At 45.3% G+C, this 20,694-nt stretch overlaps 1 protein-coding gene across 9 annotated transcripts in view; it reads left to right on the top strand.

Annotated features, from left to right (window-relative positions):
- The window catches only part of LOC3292140 (hemicentin-1), a 160,396-nt gene that overhangs the window by 124,546 nt on the left and 15,156 nt on the right, over positions 1 to 20,694 (top strand). The gene's annotated exons all lie outside the window — the stretch shown is intronic.

The following is a 20,694-nucleotide window of genomic DNA, read 5'->3' as shown; positions in this document are numbered from 1 at the left end:
TGCACGGCCCTCTCCCACGACAACCAGCACTCCCACGCCAAGCTGCTGATCTTGACAAACATTCAGGATTTGATTTCATTGTGCGTCTCCACTTCTTATTCCCCGATCAAACATCCTTGCCTGCAGCAACACGCTCCCCAGCGGTATGCACGCCGACACAGAGTACCCCCACACTGTAGCAACACTCTATGCACACTGTGCGCTGTATGGGTAAGGAAAGCTGTTGAACATGCAATTCAAGCTCCGCCGACAGAAGCAAAAGGAAACGAAAAACTATCAAGGAGCCATCCGTCCATCCAACCTGTCAGTGCAGAAGGATTGCACCAACATAACACCGGCCCTCGCTATTACTCATGCCTTTGCAACATGTGACAATCGCACCGTGCTTGGGGGGAAGAAAACGCAAAACCGAAAGCAGTGCTGCTGGAAGGGAGCGGGCAAGGGTTTCATTTGCGTGATAGTTTCAATTTAAAGTTCCACCGAACGACACAGCGTCTACCCAACGATACGAGCATGCCTAGGGGCGTGGGATATTTTGAGCAGGGCTCAAAACAGTCTTCCCCCTGACTGAGTTTCACAGCTTTGCTCCAGCACACACATAACCACCTTGTGACGAGCTAGTTTTTCGCGCGTGTTGCGGTCCCAGCAATCGTTATTCAGGCAAACGCCCATGCCTACACGTGCGTTGATGAGCAGACGCTACCTTTAAGCGACTGATCCATCAAATATCTCGCCCGGGGTGGACTAGCTCGGTGGTGGGTGGAAAACGGTACACTATCTGGCTTACAAATTTCAAAGCACACCGAAAGCCCCACCTTGCAGCTCTAGCGGCGCTGGAGTGTAGAAAACCCGGGGTAGAATTCTCCGAATATCCACCTCGTACACCTCGTCACCTATTGCCCGAAAGCCTACAGCACGTTCCTTTCTGGTAGTCAAACATCCCGAAGAAACAGATGGCCGCCTGGGTGTATTATTTATTGCTAGGGTGCTTTGCTCTCACTGGACCGCAGCATTTTCCGAATATTTTGATTGTGTTTATAGATCGTACCGACCGCACCAGGCTCTTGCTGAACCGCAACCGTTTTTCGGGCAAATATTTATGCACCACAGAGTTTAGCTCCATTTGATTCTTCACACACACACACACACTTGCAAGATATGGTGTGCAGAGAGTCCTGTGAAGATTTGGCGGGTGGTATAGAAATATTTCGGGTTTCATTTACGTATTCACAAAGGAACCCCCCCCCCCCACAAGGGGTCCATTTTGTGGTAAACGTACTTAGGACAAAGCTTTCGAGGGACAAGAATAAAGTATTTATGAATTACGAAATGGAAACAGCAATTGCCACACAACAACTCGCAAGTGCAGTTGTACACACTAATGGATTGGATGTATAGAAAAAGTTTATCCCTTTCCCGTTTCAGAACACTACACATTTTTTAGCAAGAAATTGTCTAATCCATACAACACAAACACCACATCAATTGATAATTTGCAAACATAAGACAAGTTCCGTTCTGTGTAGTTTTAATAGCTCTTAACTTGGACTTAAGGTCGACTAAGTTTGCATACACAATCATTCCTCATTCACTGTCAACCAAACACACACACACACACACATCCATGCTTCGGATTAGGAATTATATGTGCATTGCCCAACATTGTCCCTCAATGTACGCCTGTACGGATCAAATCTATTTACACTCACATCGGCATCGTTGATGCACTATGCCACCCCAACTTAAGCTAACTAACTATGGCAATATAATACCCGGAGAGATGGATCCGGCCACCCTTCAGCAGCACTTGTGTGGTTGCATTATTAAACCTTCCCCTGGCACGGTGTACCCTCTCCTACCAAAGTTTAGTGCCTTACTAATAAAAGGTACCAGCCGAAAGCTGCTGTGCGGCTGACGGGTTGTGACTCTGGAGAATCGTACACGGGCACTGGCACTTACATATACTCTCTCAGGCACATGTCTGTTTGTATGCTTTTGATCCGCAAATCTCTTCAATGTTGCACTTCCCTACAGAGACTCCTTTGGCTTTGGCAGACTAAAAAGAAACACACTAGCCTGTAGTGCATTTCGCTTGCGTGCTCCGCAGCACACATGCATTCCCTGCGACCGTGTACCGAAGGGGATGGATGGAGGATGGTTTGGTTAAACCAAACGACACCACCACCACAAAGACCACCCGCACTAGCATACAGAGTGACCGAAGAAGTACCAGTTGACAGTGTAATTTGGAAATTTATTACAACCTCCACCGGGTTCAGGATTAAAGTGTTTTGGATTGTGTGAGAACATGCTCACTTTTGCCACCGGGAGGCTGCTGCTGCATACCTCTCCCCTTCCTGCTCTACCGATTGAAGTTTGTGTGTGTGTGTGTCGTGTAAACAAGGCTGGGCAGGAAGGATTGAGTGCACCTTTGAAGTGCTCCTGCTCACTTGAGGCATCAGCCACATCAGCAATATTAAGACTTGCTTCGCCGAGCATCATCGACATGGTGCTAAACACACTCATGTGTGTGCTTTGTGTACCCTAAATTGCAGCATTATTGCACGCTTTGTAATGATAATGTTGTAACGTTTCTTTATGGCAGTTTCTGCTAAGTCGGCTGTGTATCATGCTTACTAATCCAAGCAGAGTTGGTATGTAAGGTAAGCACTACTGCATACTCTAAGGAAGCTCTAAATTCATTATCATACTATTAATCCTTAAAGGAATATATGGAACGTTTCTAGGCCAAATTTAAATCATCCGATTACATCATTGTTTTATAAAAAATAGAGTTTTATGTTGTCTGAAAGTCGACAAGTACCTCAAAATACTTTCCAGGGCAGACGTTAGTGATCGCCTATTAGAGCGCTTTGCACTCATTACCGCTCACATACGTTCTTTTTCTATGAGTACATTGTTTGCACTCTTTTAGTCTTTTTGATGGCAGGATGTTTTATAGGATAGCAGCAACGTTTTTTTACCATTTAACAACTGAACTCAACGGCGGAGTCTAACATACTGCAGTTTTTTTTTATCCTACAACATACTAATTGCATTTATTCAATGTAAACACACGTGCACATGTATGCTCCGATCGTCCTACGCGAACACAGGCTGATGAATTCCTGTCCTAATGATACTGTGCCCCTGAGCTGGCACATGATCAACGGTATAAACGTGCACCGAATGCAAAAGAGATGCATCGACGCTGCTGCAGTTGTACACCTTGCCTTGTAAACACTTTGCACAAGCTACTAATTTTCATGGCAAACATTTCATCGCGGCCACCGGGAGGACCGACGCGAGACACCGATAGTTAGCATAGCAACAAAGCCCGCCAAAGAGTTCAAACACACAAAAAAGCGAACAAAAGCAAAGTCGGTGCAAATGCGCAGTCCTGCACACTGCACTGTGCTCGGATCGAAAAAATAGCCCCGTTTTTACAACACAACTACACAACATTCGGTGCCGTTTTACGCCTGTGCTGCCCGAGGATGACGCTAAATCTACATCGCGTCAAAAGACCCACCCGTGCCCGCTCGAATACTGGTTAGGCTTCGCGGGTAAAAAGGTGTTAAAAAATGTATTGCAGTATTTAGCTGTTTGTGGAAATTAAAATTCAACTTTTCTCTCGTCGTGTTAAACAGGAAACCGAAAAGAAGCCACCGTCAGAAGCATAATCGCGCACCGCTGCACGCGAATGAGGCTCTGAATTTTTCTGCACGTTACGCTGCACGGCCGTGGATTCTGTGCCGTGTAGTGTGTAGAGCTTTTTGCCAGCGGAAATGACACTTCTGCAACGTTTCATACATATGCCTATCTTTTCCACTAACACACAGATATATTCACACACGCCACTATGCCACACAATCTCAGGTGCATGCATGCAGACCACCACGCAGCGTTCTTTTCGGTTGAGTTCCCATCCTTTTGAGGAATGGTGGCGCAAAGGCAGTTTAAATAAATCTAAATTAAAAGAGTGCACTTCTGCAATTCATCCATTTATCATACACACATAAAACCCCTGGACCGGGGCTGGACCGTGACCGAAAGGATGTACACCGTACAGAGTGCAGTGCATTGGTCCATGGACCGAACCCGGCGCAACCTAAACGCAGCTAGGAGAGGGAGCAAAATGCTACCCTTAGGCTTCAATTCAAAAGTTGCTCCGAGTTGTCCATCTTCAGCTACCATCATCATGGCGCCGTCATGGGTTTTGTGTTGAGCCGCATCCACCTGCCCGCATCCCCAATGCCCCATTCCGTATCACCATTTATGCAAATTGCACAATCCTTCCTCAAACGCCAAATCCACTCCTGCTTGTTTTTTTTTTGTTCCTAGCATCCCAAAAAGGTGCACCGAGCTGTTTGCTTTCCGGGCGAAAAGGCGATGTACGTAAACATTCAACAAAGCGCCCTCACAAACAGAATGCGCTATAGTGTGAGCCCTATTACCGGTACAGCGAACTTTCTGCCTCACACTGGTGGTGCACCCGGTGCAGCAGCAGATTCATGGAGTGCATTCGAGTGGATTTCAACTCGCGCAGCATCGCATTCATCATGCGCGCCGAATGAAAAGGAAAGATTCACACACACTCGCACACATTCACACACATCCTAAAGTCCGTTTTTCGGTGCCACCAATTCTTCTTTGTCATTTATCTAACGCGTTCTGTAGGAATTTGCGCTGAAACTACACCACCAATTTCAGCCAACATAGGCAGCATTTTCTTTTCAACCACCAAATTGATATACAATGCGCTGAATGACCCGTTTTTTTGGGACCAGTGTTTTATCAACCGTGTCCATTTCATTGTCGCATTCATTTTGTATAGCTGTTAATAACGGTCAGTTAGATCCCTGTTCTCTGTATCAAACACAAAATACTAGAATGTTTGAGAATCATGTTGAAAAATAGGACTTTTTTCCAAACAGAGCAAATTGACAGTGAAGCTACAGAAACAAGGTTTTTCTTCTTCTTATTTTGGCGCAACAACTGTAGTCGATCTAGGCTTGTCTTTGCGTATAAGCGACTTATAGATTACCAATAACAGGATAGTCAGTCCTGCGTAGAGGAACATGTTGCTATCCACACATTGTAAAAATATTAAAACGCTTTACCACACGTCACTTATATCATTCAATGATACAAACACACACAAATGCTGCTACTACATAACATAATGAAAACGGTTTAATTAATCGTTGTTTCCATTGCTTGCATTCATTTTACCACGTGTTGTGTTCGTTAGCATGTTTACTACAGTAGAAAAATAACACTGAAAACAAAACAAAGAAGCTAGTAATTTAACAACAGCAAAGATGCCCCATTCGTGTTGTGCTGAAAATCTATTTAGCACGAGATAATGGATTTTACTATGTTTCCCTACCAACCATCGCTGCCCACCTTTACCATCGAGTGCGGTAAGCGTTGTCGTTGAAATGGTAGCATGTGATCAGGTGCACCAGGAGAACCCCTGATTGGAAACAGCCATGATCACACCCAACTTGGGAATTGGACGAGACACGAGAGAGAAAGAGAGAGAGAGAGAGAGAGAGAGAGTGAGAGAGAGGAAAAAACCGACCTCTCCATGCTGACCCAAAACATCATCCATTCGGATAGTGGAACAAAAACGGTCACACGAAAAGAGAAAACCACAAGCGGCGGGGTGTTACAAATGAAATAAACTAACAACAGCTGCTACTAGAATTTCATTAACTTTTATCTGCACAACACTCGCGGCCACGGTGTAAAACGTCCTCTCAGGACGGTGAGATTCATCCGTTCCACCACGCTTTCGTTGCCATGCCGCAAGGACACTGTAAACTCTACGATCCACCAATGAAATTGATCAACTCTCATGTAATATTGCAGCACAGTGCACAACTGAGATGAAAAGCTTTACACACCGGTTGACAATTGACATCGTTGGTTTTAAGTAAAATTCGCACCTCACATGGCGTAAGGTACACGTATATCAAAACTATATCACTTTATTACCCCAACAGAAAAATAAAAACAATCAGTTGATCGCACGCAAAAAGTGCTAATTGTTTTTACTACTCTATCTGCTGTGTGAAACACAAACTGTTGAAGCAAACGTGTATCATCGCAGAAGCTCAATTTGGGGCTTGCGTTAGTACATTCCAACTTAATAACTTGATAAACGTTCTGATTCTTGCCTCTCCTGCCACACTCTCGGTAAGATAACTATAATGAAGAAAAATCGCAACACAACGCAAGCCCAAGCCTCACGATCGACCAGAGCAACTGCTGCTGGGAAGGCTTACGCGTATCCGCAAGCTAACCATTTTCCCTCTGCGGAACAAACGGAAAAGAACAAATCCATCGCCCGCAGGGAGCGTACAAATCCTTCGGTGTGATCTCCTTTTATCACAACATCCGTTTTCACCCATAGCACGGTGGTCGTCTACCGTGTTGGTCATTGTTCTTCGGCCAATACAGGGGCCATATGTGTGCGTGTGTGTCTATGTGTGTGTATGGGTTTGTCAGTGGGAAGCACAATGAAAAATGGATTCGGAAAATAATGATTCCGTATAAAACAAAGCAGTCCGTAGCAGAAATAGCGCCACTCGAACGTATTCCCCGGCGTGTCGGTTTAGTTTCTCCCACTCTCCCATCCGTCTTCGAAACTGTTGTGTGCGGTTTGTTCAAAGATTCAACCCCTACGGAACTTTTAGCTCCAAAAATGCAGCATCACACCGCTGTACGGTACGAGAAGGTACGGAAGAAAAAGCTAGCATAAACCAACCGGCATACAAAAAAACCCTCCAGAGTTTTTGGAAGAAATTGCATTTCCCTTCCTAGCCACTTCCGGTCGGATACTCGCAAAAACTCATTCCGTACAGAACCGCAATCCCAAGAAGCACATACACATTGAAGACACACACACACACACGCTGCGCCTGGGACACACTGGTGTACAAACAGAACGAAAAAAAAAAACACTCACTCACACACCCATACTAAAAACGAAAGCCACACGCCGACCAAACTGGAGCAACCGAACAGAACCGGGCTTAGCCCTTTCCCCTCGAGGTACTGGAATCGGAGAGGAACCAAATCGCTCCAGCGCACAGAACAATGCAATCGATTCCATTTGCTACGGAACTACGGCGAAACCCATCACACCATGCAGGGCCCCACCCTCTCTTCTCGGCAAGACCGGGCCACCCCTTTCTCGATGGAATGCTGGATTGGGTGCTCTGTGAATGATGTAGAGAAATTTGTAGCAGGAAATTGCAGGACTTTAAGCTCCGCCAAGCAGAACCACCATTTATGGATAGAAAAGAAAGCCAGAGAGAAAGATAGAGAGAGTGAGAGAAAGAAATGGACGAGAAGAGAGAGGCCCAGATAGTCGATTGTTTTTAATTCCCTTCGTTAGGACTCTCAAGGACCCATTTCACCCCGAACCGTCCCATGGCGTGCAGATCCTATTGTTCCGCATTTGTTCGTTCGTCCATCCGTTGGTCCGTTCGATTTCAAATGGATGTGGACTGGGATGAACTATGCCCAACTGTGGCTGGCTGACTACTGTACTGGTGCCCGGTGGTCACTGCTGGTCAGCGTTACCTTTGGTTAAGCTAACGCCTGCCCTGAACTGTCGATTGCACTCCACCAACCCTACGTAGCTTCTTACTGGACGGGATGTGGAAGTGAAAAACAGACGACCGAACGTGCGATAAACTTTACCCCAAAAACTTTACCGTACCGCACACTTTATTTGACCGTCTTATCTTCCGTGGCTCAATGCTGCTCAAACTTCCAGTGAACTGCTCGAAGTTTAGCAGCATGCTATTTTTACTGTTAAGTTACGTTTCCTTCAGCGCTTGAACCTGCCACGTTGCTGAAGTCCGATGTACGAAGTAGTTCAATGGAGAGAATCTTTCAAAACATTTCGTGATTATTTCTATTTTTACTATCCTTTTCAAAAGATTCGTTCGCAACAACAAGTGGCCGGTCAATTTCAAAATTGTGTACCTTGTGTACGAATCAATACGAATTGCCGTCAAAGCTGGCCATTCAACCATTTAATGCGCTTACGCGCTTTGACCTATATTGTGATGCTTCCTGACTACACTACCCCGCCGAACGAAAGCCTTTTGCGGCTTGAGAAAACACGCCGGGGGCCTCAAGATCGTTACTTCTTCGAAGCTTAAATAAGAAGCGCTCACAGTGCTTTTGTAGAATTGAAGGTTCCACGTCAGCAAAATTCAATGCAATTCAATGAGGCCAAAATAAATTGCCACGCACCACGGCCGCTTGGAGACTGTTCCGATGTCACGTTGATGCTTGATGTATGATGTTTTGTTAAATCGTTCTCTTCCAACCAATGCATATTTCATAACGCACTCCACAGGAACTTGCCTACTCCATTAATTCGCCATCGCTTTCTGCATCGCCGAATAATTGTAGCGCGAATTTGTGGCGTTGAAAATTGTTGCAAACGGCAACACCCATCCACTTTCCCGTGCCCACCCCATCCGCTTTCTCCTCTACCTAAGCATCAATCATGTGCTACTTATCGTACAAGTGCTTTTTCCCTTTGTATCGTACTGTCTGCTTTTCTTACCCGTGCAATACTTAGGAAAAAGTGCCATTTAAGAAACAGCACCACTTCCTGCACACGCACACATACGCACGCATCAACCAACCGAAGCCACCCGAAGTGGCGAAGAACTACGCTAGCCATGCCGGTTTTCTTCGCGACACACTGAAGGAATGATTGAACGAAAGTGCCAAACAAACGGTTGGGTTAAGGAATTATACGAATGAAGGACGGTTTCCCTCCACTCCCTTTGCACAAGGATCCACACGTGCAACAAAAAAAGCATCCCGAAATGGAAACAGACAAACGCACACGCGGCGACGACGACTACGACGACCGATCATTCGGCATGTGCCGAACCCCGATGGCACTTGAGGGAAATTGTTTCCCATTTACTCGCTCTCTTTATCTTCCGATGGCATCGTCTGTCTAATCGAAAAATGTGTTTCCAATCGACGTACTACGTGACAAATCCAACGACCGATTCCTTTTCGTGCACACCCAAGCAGCTTAGCTTCCCGTCTCTCGAACGCGAGAACGCCTTCCGGAAGGAGTTTTTCTGCACACTGTGTCACACTGTCATTGGTCCATATACACACAGCAACACACACACACTTACGCGAAATAAGGAGTGTGCGTTTGCACTTATATTTCACGGATGGCACCACTTTACCGCCGTCAGCCTGGCAAAAAAAAACACTGGAAAAATTCCAATTAGTACGTCTCGTTGCCAACTGGTTGTCGCGTACCAAGTTTAAGCTGACGTGATCGGTTTGACAGTGTCCGACAAGCTCCAACAAAGTGTGTGTGTTTTTTTTATTCACTGAAAAATGAAAAACGTGTTACATGGTTTCGTCGTTTCACAATTGACACACAGGATCTGTGTCACATGTTCTTTGGGACTGTCATTCTTTCAAAAAAAGCCAAAGGAAGCAAAATTAAGAAAACATGGTTTCCTATATTTATTTTCAAGGTTTTTGCATCATTTTCAACCTCAAATGTTGAACCTTTTCTTCTAGCATATATTTGCAACTCACAACATTACACGAGTGTCATAAATCCATCAGCGGTAATGAACATGCCATGTTCATGATGATATTTTATTCAAATAGCACAAAAATGCTCCATGAGCGCGTGTTGTTAATCCAATCATCATCGGAATCCCATCCATCTTGGGGAATGCAAACAATTTCCGAAGGCGCACATTGTTTTGCATAACCGTTGCAAACACTCCGGACGGATTGAATTAACTGCACTGGTACACTTAGCCTTCGTTCGATTCTCAGCCCAGCCCCTCCCGAAATCCTCCCTCTTCCTTTTCCTGCTTTGTTTGCAATGCTTCTCAGAGGCTGCGTTACGTAAGATGGATTTAATGAAAAGTGAAAACTAATGCAATCATGATAATCTTATTAGTGAACCCTGAACCAATCTACATAACCCCAAACGATTCTGGCCTGCCGGTGGTTGGTCCGAACCCTTGCACAACTGATACGTTGCTGCTAGCCACCGGGGTACCACACCACTTGCACCCAACAACCCAACACTAAATCTCGACCACAACGGGTGAGTTACGGCCGAATCGTTCATCATCGTTATCATTATCATCACCGTAGTGGCGTCGAACGGATATGTCGGATACGGACATACCCGGTACTAACGCTCCGGCACACTGCATGCGAAAGCTCCATCCCGACCCTATTCCGTGTGACATATGCATGTGAATATTTTATGCTACCGTGGCACCGAGCTTGATGCACCAACCGACCGTCGAGGTCCTGGTCCCTGTGTCCTGAGCCCCATCGGCTAGCCGGACCGAAGCGAATCGCCTCCGGCTGTACGGTTATTGTGCCCGACGCAGATCTTCGCCGATGATGGCGACTAGTGCCACTCTACAAGATGCATCATTCAGACCACCGAGAACCACCAGACCACCGGTACACCACCGGAGGGCCGTTGTCTGCAGCGGTGGTCGGCATAAAATAGAACCCCACACAAACAAGCCTCGATCGACGAAACCGGTGGTCTGATTTTGTGCGACCGAACGTCGTCACTAGACCCCAATATTTAGCCTAGATAATTGATTAATAATCCCTCGTGGTAATGCTTTAATCTCCTGTCAATAATCGAATGATCCATCGACGCTGACGACGCTAGCTGGTCAGAACGATTACGTCAACCGAGTGGTCAGCCGACTGGTCCGGACCCCCCGAAACGCCGAAACCTGCAGCAGCCGGAATATCTTGCCCGCGCTCTGCATCTGTCAAATGATAATCATTCGTTAGTTCTGCCGCTGGCTAAACTCGCTTCCTGGCCATATTCCATCGATGCTGGTCACCTAGGGGCAGTATCATGGCTTCATGGCTCCAGGATGTGCGAATGTGCTTGTGTTTCGATGAAATCGATAAACAATCGTGAGGCGTCCGACAGCAAACGGTGCTCTCCGATTCGTTTCGATTTCTTACGCCACTTTCCCACACTCCATTTCCCGTAATCGGTAGTGATAATCATACCGCGCGGTTTGCCTCCGTCCCCTACGGCCCAGAACAAAACGACCGAGCGAGATACACTTCCCGCTTCTAGCATCTCTAGCACTGCATTAAAATATCCATTTTTCATCTGCCTTCGTTTAGGACTACGGTTTCATCGATAGAGGGACCCGCCCCAACGGACAATGGAAAAGAGAGCTCGCGCGAGATTTGTGGAAACATAATGCACGAGCAAACCGTAGTCTCACCCCCCCCCCCCCCCCCCCTAACATGTATGCGTTGAAAAGCACTGCGCTCCGCTGTCTTGCGAAGTATCGGGTGCGGGGTCAGTGTCGCCGTCAGGACAAAGTGGTCCAGGTTGCGAGTGACGAAAGCTACACTGCGCGATGTTGATCTACGGCTTTTTATCTGTCTGTTTGTCCTCGAGCGTTTCCATATTCTCACTGCGCGCGTACCTTTCCTTACCCATTTGTTTATCTTATTCCAATACCCCTCACATTACAATCCTCCTCCAGACCACCCACTTCTCCAAAAATAACTATCAATTCGCCAATCCCCAAGATACAGCCGAATGCCGCACTCGAGACCCGTCCTGAGGCTTTGAGAATCGTTTTGTTAACTTTGAAAAGAATAACATTTTCTTAACCCAGCATCCGTCGAAGAAGGGCACGGGCTGAAATGTGAGTTCTGTTCCTTTGGAGGATGGATCGGTTGCAGGGCCTAGCAAGAGCACCATCGCCAGCTACGCTAGCTTACGATGATGCAAGTCACCATCTGGTCATTTAGCATAATGTTTTAACACATCGCTCGCTTTTTTTTCGTGCCTAAAATCCGATGCTTGTTATGACGTTCGTATCGTTTTGTTAAAGCTATTGTATGATCTTGCCATTACTTTAACCTTTCACTTTGCCTGGTATCTTGGTATATACGCCTGCTCGGTGGAAAAAAAATATTTTCGTTACTACGAAATGCTATTTCCAACGTCAATCCTTCACTTTCCATCCTCCATCCATCCCGATGAAGATGGCTTTCGGAGGACTGTTTTCTTACTCAGCTACTTCAGTGTGATCTAAATATTTGCTTTTTCTATCGTTCCAACCGCGCCGTTATCATCGAGCCGAGTGAACGATAGCTTGCCAATATTATTCTTCGCAGAATTCCGTTTCAAGCGAAACGAACCATTTGACAGATCGGGTTTCGGGACATTCCATTTCCGACAAATTATCTGGTTGTCCCCCACACAGTAAAATTGAACTCATCACGCTACATCTATCCAACTACTGCAAATCATTACTTTGTGAAAGATTGGATGAACACTACCCACCACCAAACGCCTCACATTGGAAAACTCACAACCCGTCGGAAGTGGGTCAAACTAGCATTAAAATTAAACTCCCCACATTTTGGCCAGTCTGTACCACAACAAAAAATATGCACACACTGCACAACTTCATCACCGTCATCAAGTGGAAACCCATCAACTGCACACTGCCACTCGCCGAAGGCGTCAGATTACAGAACTAAAATCACACAACAATAAATTCGTTTTCCACCCCCCTCTTTGCTTGATCGCCCGAAAATGATCGCATTCCCACCTCGCCCCAGACGCACGGCAATGCATTCGCGCCTTACCCTTACTTCCCCGTTCTGGTAGTGGGGGTGGTGCACCAGAGTGTCCGGCCAACGATATTTTGTAAAACTTTCAAACGGATACACTCTACTTGACGCCAGCGCTCACATCATCAACAACGCCAGCAACGTGACCGTTTCGCTGACACCGTGGTTTGCCGCCGGTGCGATTGTAATGGCTGTCCTTCCTCCCCTCTCTTGCTCTCTTGCGCTCTGTGATCATAGGGCATAGGTTGTGTGTTTGTGTGTGTATGTTGCATTGCCCTAAGCACCCGCCCGATCACACGCAGATCGTGCTCTTCACCCAGTCGGTGAACCCGGGGTGACACACGCATAAAATGTTGCATTGGGAGTAGCTTTTAAATGGGAAATGCTCGAGCAAAACTACAATGGTGGCGGTTGAAACAAGCACACACACACGCACAAAAAATGGAAAACTAAACCGGCCAATGACAGACACGAGCATAAAACATTTCATCCTCAAAAATGGTGGGCTCGATTTCACACAACCGTTGCTGCAACAACAGCAACATCAGCAGCAGCAGCCAAAAACAAAAATACCATCCATTATGGGATATGGAATGATTTAGAAAAATGCATCGCTGCCACAACAACCTCACGCATTAATCCGACTCGTGTGTGGAATCCACTTCCAGCAAACGTTCACAAAAAAGGCTTCACTAGCAGCAAATGCAATCTAATAACAATATTGCAATCTATCCACTATCTGGGCCACCGGCTTTAACATTGTACATTCATATTTGAACGGTGACGTGCGCGTGAGTTTATTTTTTCCCCTTTTTGTTGTTTTGCAAAACTGCACAGTTGAGTATAATTTATACATACCACATTCAAACCCTGGCAAAATCCCTGAAACGGTCAGAAGCGGTCACATTTTGCTGAAACAAAACCATAACCCACTATCGTGCAAACAATTCAGGAACGGTTTTCGCCACTTTCCCCCTCCATGGACATTTCAATTGCGTTGCTAATATTTCACCGAAACAAATCGGATTCTCGTTTCACTTTATTTCGTTGCAAGATTGTTGCTCCACTTGTATTTGATTCAAAAAAATGCTGTTCAGTTACTACCTCGTTCAGTAACCCAACGATGCTGAATTGTTATACAATCGTAACTTCATTAAAGCGTTTCGTATTTTGCATTCAAGCCATGGTCGAACGACAAACGAAACAGAAAATACTTTTCTTATCGCAAATTCTTGTGCAAAACTTTAGTTCATTCGACACATCCTGTAAGAAAGTAGGTCTTTGTTCTTTGCTACTTTCTCTATTAGTTGCAATGGATTATACATCTGACCATCCGCCCAAAACCAGATGCCGCCAGTATGACGCAAGCAAATCATAACGTTGGAACGGAAAATGCTTCCACTTGAAAACTGTGCAACGGAAAATCACACCAGCTATCTCCCTTTCTCTCTCTCTGACTCTTTCTCTCTCTCTCCCTCTTGCGTGCATTCCGGTTATCGTTTGGATCTATTTTTTGCTTTATCACCGCTTGTGAGAGGATTTTAGACTTTGAATGTGTGTGTGTGTATGGTTCTGTTTTTTCTGTATCATTTTCTTCCTCCCAAACAAAAACGCCATTGTCTCTGGTGTATTTTCCCAGTAGTTGTTCTGGGTTCCCGAGGAAAGAAAAAAAACACAGCTAATACCATGCACATTTAGACGAGATAGAAAACAGGGAATAATGGTTCCCGGTGTGTTGTGTGTGCGTGAGTATGTATGCTTGTGTGTGGATCGACCCGGCATCGAAACCGGATGAATCGAATCGTGTTGCCGGCAGGCCCAAAATAGAACCACAACCTCTACAAGCATGATGATCCCCGACGTTGGCGTTGCAGTGCTGCATCGAATGCTGACAAAAGGGAAGCACATGCATTTGACAATGTTTCGTTGCAGACAAACTCCCCAATTGCCTGGCTTACATGATCGACGACCCGGATTACCCGATCTACAGGCTACAGATTTTTTACGATGTTTTACACCTTCCTCTTGGGTGGGAGTGGGCAGACAGGTCTCGTTGGAAGAAAGAAGAAAAGGCCACACTCACAAATTTACTTTTGGAATCACTAAAAACTCGGCGACAAAAAAAACTCCTCCAACAACATGCACAAACACATGGGGAATTGATTTACGTGGTGGATTAATCCAGATATCATTTAGGTTAAACTGCAACTGAATGCTTATGACATATCAGCCGCTTAACCTAAGCAATTCCACGTAACGTACGTTGTCGGTCCTTTGACACTAGGGTCGCGATCCTCTCCTCACGGGATTTTTCACGGGGCAAAACTCAACCTCAAATCAATTGAGCATTTTGTTTGAATCACACACTACTCCATGCCATCTTACATCGAGCAAACATGCGCACGGGATTTTTAGGGCGCGCTCATAAAAAGTCGATAAACGAGTGCAATTTGTAAGCAGCTTGTAAGACCGCGTCGTTATGGTTTAAATTATTCCACTGTGCCCCGTACGATTTACAGCGGCTTTTCTGTGGTGGAGAGGGATTTTCATTAGCCACTCGTAAGACCCAGTGTCCGTTCGGCTTGCCAGCGCACGCATAATTAATTAACACTAAGAACCACTATGTAATCTCCATTACACAAACCATCCGACCCATGCAATCATTTAACGAATGAGTATGGCGGTTTTATCACCCCAAGACCATTTATCAAACACAGTTTCGATTATCTCGACACGGATCAGCTTCCCAATTCAAGGGAGCGGGCGAAAAGGTTTCTCTCGTTGGTCTCCGTGTTGGTACCATCATGATGGTGGACGGTGGGTGGACGGTGTTGCGATAAAAATATCGGTACTTCTATCGCGTGCCCAGGAGACCAAACAATTGGATTATGTTACGAACAATCAATCACCATTGTGGGAGCACCGAAATGATCCGAATGGTCGCGCGTTAGGCCCGCAAGAAGTTATGTTTAGCCGAAGTTCATTTTGTGACTTTTGTTTTCCCTGCCCCTGTAGGTGGTGGTGTCCGACCTTCCCACAGCTCAAGTACTTTGGTGCTACCAAAGCCATGCATCATTAAAAAGCATGAATAGCAGCCTCGTTCAGCTACGAAAACTCGAAAGCCGCTCTAAGCGCTACTGCACCCGTGTCTTCTGCAGTTTGCCACACTCATTTAACCGACATTTGCGACTCAAACAACAAACGAAGACGAACAAAAAAAATCCAGACAAAAAACGGGACGAGCTGCTTTCTATCAGCGCTCGTTCTTCTGTGGACCAGTTTCGTCGCCCCCGGGCCACAATGCAGAACACACGGTCCGTTATCCAAATATCGTTAATCGCTCGGCTATATTACTTTCATTTGTACGCCACCATCCGCGCCTTGCGCCAGATCTATCTCCGGGGGATTATTTATATTTAACTAACGATCGGATTCTGCCACCCGTTCCGTTCAGTGGAGCGATGGAGAGAGGGAACCAGGCAGTGGGAGGGGGTCGAATCACAACCTACACCAGTCGGTCGGTCGGTCGGTCGGTCGTATGGTTTGTGTTTAGCACGAAATTAAGTCAACGAAAGTAGATAGCGAAACGATGGCCAGTGGTAACACTTTTCTAGGTCTCCATCCCAGACCACCCTGGTATCAACGTTGGGCACCGGACTATCAAACAGGCGCAACCGCAGAGAAAACGATTTCAGATTGAAATATTCATTGATAGCCGTCCCTTTCGACCGAAATCCCAACCACCAAGGTACCAAGAAGATTTGGTAATTTGATAAATGATTGGCCAGTGCTCCCCTAAGCTCGCAGTGGACCATCATCGCAGTGGACGGCCGGATGACGGATTAAGCGTTAAACCATTGCTCTAGGAACCCGAGTAGGAACGAAACGTTACCTTTTAGGTCTCCCCCGCTATCAAACAACGCACCGACCACAGATGCGGTTCATTAGTGTTATTTTGACGTGTATCGTTTCGGCCTGTGATTAATAAATGGACAACGACGAGCACAACGCCCCCTCGAATGCTGAAACCGAACATCGTCAACCTGGTCAACAACGATGCACGCCCAATTTCACCGATCGGCTCGAAGTGCATGACATGTGTCGCCGTTCTCAGAGTGATACGAAATCCGTCATCGATGTCCACAGTGATCCATTGTTTTCCAGGGTGCCTACTCGATGAAGCTCCCCACCATTCAAACGGTGTCGCGAAGTAGACCTTATCACCGGACCGGAGCCTGACGATTTAATGCCGTTGTTACTCCTGAACGGTGGTGCATTCGCGCCTAAGCTCCATGTTGCCAGCTAGCTCTGTTGGCCATCGTAAACGCATGTGCTCTTCATGCATTTTTTATTCATTTCACGCTGATGTACTACGAAAGATTCACCCAAAGAGCTTGCACAAAAATATTGTTGATAAAACAACTTTTATTTTTGATATGGTTAATGGTTTATTGCTCACCGTGAGCTTTTTTACACGGTGCAACACACAAATTCAAGAGTTATTTCATGTTTAACTAACGTTTTCGATAATCTTCACAAATACCAATGCTACAAACTGTATCATTTTCTCTTGTTTGTGCCTCATTATACGACACCGTGGAGTATCAGCATGTTGCATTGATACGTGGAAAATGAGACACGTGTTCGAGCTTTGCCACGGGTTGCACTCGACTACCGGAAATCGTTGCGTTATGATCGAGCTTAATCGCTGTTTCAGCTAAGCTTAGTTTTCCAACTTCAAAGACCCAATTCGTTCGCTTCTATACAATGTACTGAGCATCGCCTCAAACGTTTAACGGTAACACTTCATTGTGTCTGCATACTCGGAAATATTCGTCCTACAGGCTCTTGATCAGCTAAGGGCGCTATTTAGCGTTCCAATGTGGGTTAGATCCACGCTGTCAACACTATCCTATTATCAGTGCAGAAAACAGTGCTAACGTTGTATCGGGGGAAACAGTATAAACCGTCAACTTCCGTTGGCGTCATGAACGATATTCATCCATGTACAGAAATGCAAAGCGTTACTAATCCGTGCGATTGGATCGAGAAAGTGTATTGAAAACAGGAACAAAACAGGATGCCAAGTACTTCATTGAAACTGCGCAACAGTTTTTTGTCAGAAACTTGCATCCTAGATTTATTGCTTTATTCAATATTATTTATCTTTCTTAACCTTTTTTATACAACAAGGAATGAAATTGGAAATGTAATGCAACTAAAATTCAATGTCAGTTGATTTCTCCTGTGACAGGGATTCTGTAAAAAAGGGGAATTTAGCAATGGACTCTTTACTATTTAAAACAGCTATACAAACCTCCTTAGTTTCCTAAAACCTCCCCATATTGGTTGGAGTTTTGAGAAGCATCTTATTACCGACCACGTATACCGCGAAAGTGTCCTCCCGTCCTTGTTGTTTACCCAGAACCTACACATACACACTCATACCGGTTGGTGGTGGGAGAATATCATTAGAGTTAGATAACTGCTGCTGCTGCTGCTCGTACCATGTGTGTAGCCGCAGACAAATTGCAAAATCCCACGTGCAATTTGTGGCCCACGGAGAATCGACTTTTTCGTTATGCGCTTACCCGGAATGCACATTACCCGCGCGCTCGTGCCACGGCGGAACTCTCAGCGGAACTGAAAAAAAAACACACACACACAGCCTGGATGGAAACTTTTTGCTTGCTTTAAATCCTTCCTTGCGGGCCAAATGATAAATTACTCATCCCTCCATCGATGTGTACATGCCATGCGAGATTATCTCTCTTCGGTCGTTTTGTCACTCTTGCGCATAAACCACTTGTGCACGTCATAGCCCCGTCACCAGGCGCCAAGAACGCCAAGTAAAACCTTTACCACTTTATGTCCCGAACCCTCACCCCTCTTCGGATGTGGCCGCCCGCGTTAGTTGAGCTGCCTTCAGGACGAGTGTCATCCTTTCAGCAACTGAATTGCGTTGCGTTTCATTTAATTATTCACGGGGAAAAAAAGTCTAATTGAAGTTAATTTATGCGCGCCAGGCGGCCTTTTCCATAAGGATACAGACACACACACACACAAACATAGATACAATTCTGGCCCAATGGCACACGACATCGCACAGAAGCGCATCGTGGGATGGGACGGAGAAAAATAAATTAAACTTTTTTAAATTAAATTTAAACAGACATCGCAATCCGATGCCAACTTTGACGCCGTGTTTTTATCACACACTCACATCGTATCACACGCTGCCACCGCCGCCGACGCCACCTTGACAGCCAATTTCGAATTTGTCCAAAAGGATTTGGTTCGATTAAAAATTTTGTATTTCTCGCTCACCAACATTCAGCGCGGGCACGCTTTTTATGTCCTGCATATTTCCAACAATTCTCTCTCTCTCTCTGTTTCTGTCTCCCATTTAAAATTGGTCCTTTCGATATTGAAAACAAATTCCAAAACATCCGCCGGCCAAAACTGCCACAGTAAATTGACATTCGTGGTTTTTCCGATTTAGTAAATTATATATTCAAACAGCGTTCGCTTACGTTCGCATCGGTATGTGTTGGGTTACAAAAGGTTACATCACTGTACCTGTTATGTTTTACCAAACACAATCAGAAATATCAAAATGATTGGAACACTGTCAATTCTAATTTCACGTTCTTGGTATGGCTTTCAGGCTAGTTTCGGGACGCTTGTCTAACGCTATCAGTAAAACAATTTACATTTTATTGTGCAAAAGCAAAGTTAGATTGATCGACAGATATACTGAGTGCCGACTAATGTAACAAAAACATTACAAAACTATTATAAAATTAAGTACTATGGCAAGTAGCGTGAAAAACACCGACAAACTAGTTTTTACAGTGCTTGTTTGTCAAGTCCAGATACTTGAGATATGTTTTGAACGCGAGCGTTTGTATTTCATCAACTTGTTAAACTAAGCATGAACTAAAGACAAAAATTAGAGTTCTATTACATTATACCGCATTACGATGTTTTATCGCATTAGTTATATCGCATTGGATGGAATGTATTGAAGTATATAAGTAAGTTAACGACATTGTGGAATGTATACTGGGGATATTCGATCCAAGGGGGATTTTAACTGAGCCAGAACATATTATCAAGCAAGGCATTATTAAAACTAGAGCTTGTAAGTAGCGGTACTGATATTTTCTAACAAAAACGATGGCTTAGTGCTCCTTCGAGGCATATCTTCTTCTTTGGCTCAACAACCGATGTCGGTCAAGGCCTGCCTGTACCCACTTGTGGGTTTGGCTTTCAGTGACTAATTGATTCCCCCCCATAGCAGGATAGTCAGTCCTACGTATGGCGGCGCGGTCTATTTGGGGATTGAACCCATGACGGGCATGTTGTTAAGTCGTACGAGTTGACGACTGTACTACGAGACCGGCAACACCTTCGAGGCATATATGTATAGCAATTAGTGACTGGTAACCAGACACACTATGTACAAAGCCACGGGTTCAAAATTACCCTCACATCCCGGAATAAAACTTTGGTTTAGACAGATTATTCCATCTACCACTAGAAGACAAGGTATCATCATGATTCAACACTACAACGGCCAGCAAAATTAAAGCCTCTAGTGCAAAGCACACACTGCCTTTCTAGTCGTTATGAACCTACGCTAGGCAGATTATTATATACTAAACTACATTATCACATAGAAGCTAGGTAAACCGTCGTTACGTGCCCTATACTGTTTCTATGTTTCCATCACATATTCAACACGAGGCTCTTCTTCACAGGAAACTCCATAGAGAGTGCCGTCCAGTGCCATAGTTTCGCTTTGGTCAATTAAAATTCTCCACCAAGGTAACAAGGCCGTCAGCTAGGCTCAGCTTTCGAACAGGAGAACAATTTTCGGACAGATACGATAAGGTCAAGATCCAGCATACACCTACCTGTTTTGATAATCAAGAAACAAAACCGTACCTGTTTTCGATATAACCCTAAAAACCTACGGGGACGCTTACGGACCACCGTGCGCGTATGCGTAGGATA

This window comes from Anopheles gambiae, chromosome 3 (assembly GCF_943734735.2).
Source record: "Anopheles gambiae chromosome 3, idAnoGambNW_F1_1, whole genome shotgun sequence".
Classification (NCBI taxonomy): domain Eukaryota; kingdom Metazoa; phylum Arthropoda; class Insecta; order Diptera; family Culicidae; genus Anopheles; species Anopheles gambiae.
Note: the sequence above shows the minus strand (reverse complement) of the source record. Positions and strands in the feature narration are given on the sequence as shown.